The sequence below is a fragment of the Neomonachus schauinslandi genome, chromosome 14 (genome assembly GCF_002201575.2).
Source record: "Neomonachus schauinslandi chromosome 14, ASM220157v2, whole genome shotgun sequence".
Lineage (NCBI taxonomy): Eukaryota > Metazoa > Chordata > Mammalia > Carnivora > Phocidae > Neomonachus > Neomonachus schauinslandi.
In genome coordinates this window covers 23,508,022-23,513,436 of record NC_058416.1, presented here as the reverse complement: position 1 = coordinate 23,513,436, position 5,415 = coordinate 23,508,022, and positions in this window count along the sequence as shown.

Below are 5,415 nucleotides of genomic sequence, written 5' to 3'. Positions count from 1 at the left end.
TTCACTGTCCGCCCCAGCCGAGCGCGCTGGGTAGGCTGGAGTGTGTCGCTTTAGGTGTAAATGAAAGTTGTAAATGGCCTGCCTTAATTTCTTTTCTCAAGGAAATTTTTGTTTTCTCTTTGTCCTTTACTTTCCCTTCCTGGTTGTGTCATTCCAGTTTTTGTTTCTGGCTTTGATGTGTTTACTCACTTTTTTTGAGTATTGTAGGTGATGGCGGTATGCGGGAAGCATTCTCAGCACCTGACTGACCGCCACCCCCAGCCCCACCCACTCCTAATAAAAAATAAAAGACATGGATTATTTTATTGCTAGGACTACAAGTACTGAGAGTGAAATTGGTGTAGGATGTAGGGCGGTGGCTCCATCACATGCCCCAAACTGGGGTTATAATTTCTCAGGCAAGATTTTCAAAGAAATGGGTGTGTTTGGTTAACTTGAAAGATTTCTTTGCGGGTATGGGGAGGTTTTTAAAAACTCTGTTGATGATAGCTATTTTCCCCCCTGAAAACCCTAGCAAAATTTTTTTTAATGAATATATTTATTTCTGATTATTTTCAGTTTAGTTTCTTAATGCCTTTAATTTTTGCACCATAGTTTAAGGTGAAACTGCGGGTTATTCCGGAATTATAAATACAAGATAATGTGGAATCATTTTAATTAGTCTGAATTAATTTTCTAAAGGCATGTAATCTTGGCTAATTTGTTAACAACCTTTGACTTTTGCCAGAATTAGCATCTTTTTAGTCTCAATAGCAGTTCGATAATGTGGGTTTTAAAAAATAGGTTCAGTATTTTTGTTGGAAGAGACCATGTAGCCTTAGGAGAAAATAAAGAAATGCATACTTTCAAAAACTAATCAGATTTAGAACATTGCATCGGAATAAATTTTATTGTGGATTTCATAAAGTTGCCTTTGCCTTGTTGTACCGAGACTAAATGTATTTCAGTTGAAATACAGCGTAGGAAGTTCTAATGTGTAACTTTTCTTTTTCTGCTAAGGACTTCTTATTTTGTCTTTTGAAAAGTTCTGATATGCTTAATATATGACATTTCAAGTTGTAAATGATATAATTAATATTTTAAAATACGATATTCTCTTAATGTTTCATAAGTTATGATTTTGTTTTCTTAAAAGGGCTTGTTACAGATCAGAGTAATACAGGCAGCCTGAGCATTTACGATTTGCAGTATTTTTAGGTCTAAAGGTGGTAATGAATTATGTAGGTTTAAGTCGTTGGAATTAAAACTAAAAGCCTTTCTAGAGAAAATTGATATAACATTTTGTGAGTCTGTTAATAGAAGTGGCTTTTTCTTTGCTTTCCAGGTTTTTGGGTGAGGTTGCTTTAAAGAGATATTACATCTTAATTTTTTTATTTTTGAGGTGGGAGTGCCTAAGTAGAAGCTTCTCTGTTTAGCTAAGTGCCATCATTGTAAATCTTGAGCTTAGAAAAGAACTGCAAATCAGTTGCAGATTTAATGAAAAAAATTTTTTTAAGATTTTATTTATTTATTTTATTTGAGAGAGAGAACACAGGCAGGGAGAGTGGCAGGCAGAGGGAGAAGCGAGCAGGGACTCGATCCCTGGACCCTGGGATCATGACCTGAGCCGAAGGCAGACGCTTAACTGACTGAGCCACCCAGGCGCCAAGATTTAATGAAAATTTGGGATGAGAAAGTGAATTTGAAATTTTTAGAATACATTTTATATGGATCATTGGCCTTTCTGATGGCTTTGCTACTTGAAGCAATTCTGCTTATACTATGAAGCAGCAAATCATTTCTAAAAATCTGTGTATGCTTCACTTTCCTTAAGCTTAAGCTGTTTCTTTGTGTGTGAATTATTTTTTCTGCATTCCCTTTAGGTCCTCCCCCCCCCCCCCAATTAAAGAGCAAGTATTAAACTAATTTATGCTGCCCAGTCACACTCCAGCTCTCTGGCTTGGAAGCTGTTTTTTTTTCTGATTGAGCTGGTGTTATAGTAACATCATTAGACGCTATTCTAATTGAGCTGTGAATTGCTGAGGCCTCTACTAGAGCAGTTAACCCTACAGGATCTGCCTTGTTCATTATATTTAAAATGCATAATTTGTCTCATCTAAAAGTTTGCCTATTTTGGTGAGTACATTATTTTTCTTACATTTAAACTTATTTCAGTTCTACATTGTCCATCTCTAACTCATGCCTAACTTTTTTTCATTTTTCATTCAGTGATTTTTAGAGTGAATGGGTCTTTAAAATCTTATGTTGGCCATTTCAGTGCTCATTGTACATGTTTTGATTTCCTTTTTTTCTAGAAGATTGTGTATTTAGGCAGAAATTTTTGTTTTGCTTAAGTGATTAAAGGTTGACTCTGAAATGATGCTTAATCATGTGTAAAAAACTAACATGACTAAAACAGTTTCATTGATTTCATTCTTTTCTGCACTAAATGAAAGTTGAAGGACTTGGATCACCATAACACAGACTATATTATAATTTTGTTAAATTATCAAATTTTGGGATTTTTACTCAACAGCTGATGAAGATTTGATTGTTTTAAAAAGACAGTTAACAAATATGTGTAGATATTCATTTGAGCAATTTTCAGTATGATACCGTTTGCATCATAATATGACAAAACATATGCTTGGTAATGAGTCAGATTTAGAATTTTTGGATTTTTTTTCTCATTTTAAAATGTGTAATTTTGGTGATGGGAAATGTGGCTGAATTCCAGTTTCTCAGGAACAAGGTATTTTAGGTTGTGTCACCTTGACATTATTTTGTGGTGTGATTGGCATCCAGGAAAATTTGTTTTAACCATGAGAGTGGATAGAAACTAGGGTAGTGCTTTGTTATGTAAAACTAAGATGATGATAGGCGGTCAGAATCTTATAATTTAAGTCTTGGTTATTTGCTACTGCAAATTATATCATAGGTCAGATAGGTAGATACCAGAGACTGTAAAGATTGTTATAACATCTTAATTTAAAGTTGGTGATAATTGTAAATACATTTAAGCTTGAAGACTATATTATTTACATTTTAAATGAAAATTGTTTGCACTTTGGAGAACTTGTAACTGTGTGGGGTTCATCTTTTTATTGCTTTTTTACTCCCAAGGTTTAGGATAGTGGTTCTCAACCTTGGCTGCATTTTGAAATCTTCTGGGGAGCTTTGAAATATACTGGATCCCACCTCCAGAAATTGTGATTCAGTTGGCCTGGGGTGCAGCAAGATTAGAGTTGGAGGTGGCTTAGCTATTAGGGTCCTCTAACTTTATATTTTGAACTGTTTCACTTCCATCCTTTAATACAATGACGTACGTATGTACTGTGTAAATCATCTCACATCTAACGTAATGGGTCTTTTGAAGGTATTGCCACATTTGTTTTGCTTCAGTGTTTGTCCCTTCATTTGTTCCTCTCTCCTCTCTTTGTTCATTTTCTCACTTCATTTGAAATGTCTGGTAGCAGGTTTTAGGGACTTGTATATCCCGTGATAAGAAGTTGGTATAGCATTACTATTCTAAATAGGAAGTTGATCTTTTTGTTAAAGTACTCTAAAATGCTTATTTGGGCTCCTTTTAGAGACTTAGGACTTTGTTCAGGTGCCAAAATTAGCATCTAAACTCCCAGTGGAATTTGGTCTTCAAGGGGGGGGGTTAATCTGCTTGGAAACCGTAAATTTTCTAGGCACCAGTTAACTGGTCATTTCACTGGTTCCTGAGAGGCAAGTTTGCATTTAGCTTTTGCTGTCAGGAGTTAAGTTATATGCTGTGAGACAGTTGCTCAGCAAGCCCAACTAGTTAGCATTTCTTTTCTTTCTTTTTTTTTTTAAGATTTTATTTATTTGACAGAGAGAGACACAGCGAGAGAGGGAACACAAGCAGGGGGATTGGGAGAGGGAGAAGCAGGCTTCCTGCGGAGCAGGGAGCCCGATATGGGGCTCGATCCTAGGACCCTGGGATCTCGACCTGAGCCGAAGGCAGACGCTTAACGACTGAGCCACCCAGGCGCCCCCCAACTAGTTAGCATTTCTTTAGAAATCATCTAAGGAGGGCATATTCAGTTCTCCATTTACATCACCTGCAGTAGTTCCTAAGTGCTGGTCGAAGAGTAGATGCATCTTCATCTCTGGAAGAGCTTTTTTTAAAATTATTTTTCTCTTCCCACGCTCCATTCCAGCACACACAGATTCAGAATGGGAATTGAGTGGAGGAGGCATGGGAATCTATGATTAAAAAAAAAAAAAGTACTTCTTGACTTTAAAGGCTTTGGATATTTTATCCTTATTGCTTTGCTTTAATATGTGACAGGCTTTATTTCGCAATCATTGATGCACTGGAGTAATTTACTTAAAATCCGTCAAACCCCAATTTGCATGTTTAGAATGCATATCATTTGGTTTTTTGTTTTTTTAAGGACTGCTACTGAATATTGTCTTTTGTAGTAAGGTATGATTTCTTTGTTTTAATGTGGATGAACTCAGATCTTTTTCAAGTCAAAATGTATCTCTAAATGTAAAACTTAAGGATATTTATCAGCAGTATTTGCTAGTGAATGGTAGAGCATATCAATAGATGCTAATCATTGTAATAATTCAATCATCTGATGAAAGAATGACCGGAAGTAGTACTTAATGGAGTAAGATAAACCAGGTATCATTGTACATAAACACACTAGGTACCTCTGTGTCATAGATATGCCTCACTAAAATTAAAGGAAGAATTTTATGTGTATAGATGTTGAAATTAGGCAGCTAGTTAATAGTAAAGAAAAATGACATGACTTCTGTGCAATTAGTTTTTTAATCAGTCGCATATATTCATATTGTAATTTGTTTCACTATCATTTTGGTAATTTGTAAAGTGAAATGTGTAGGTTAGTATAGACTAGATCAGTGCTTTGTAAAACTGACAGCACCTCAAACTCTTAGAGTGCTTTTTAGGTGGGGCCCCACTCTTGATATATAGTTAGTAGTGCTGGACTAACCTGCAGGGATTCTGAAACACCCCTTTTGAAAGAATAAGCTAGATGAATTCATAGTTTTCTTCGTTTCAGAGGTTTTATGACATGTATTTTTTAGTTATCAGTTATTAAAATTCATCTTAATTTTCAGTCTTTTAAAATAGTGTTTCCCAAAGTGTAGTCCACAGACTCCTGGGGTCCCCATGACCCTGTTCTTTTAGGAGGTTCATGAAGTCAAAATGTTTTCTTTTTTTAAAGATTTTATTTATTTGACAGAGAGAGGGACAGCGAGAGAGGGAACACAAGCACGGGGAGTGGGAGAGGGAGAAGCAGGCTTCCCGCCGAGCAGGGAGCCCGATGCGGGGCTCGATCCCAGGACCTTGGGATCATGACCTGAGCCGAAGGCAGACGCTTAACGACTGAGCCACCCAGGCGCCCCTCTTTTTTTTTTTTTTTTTTTTTAAAG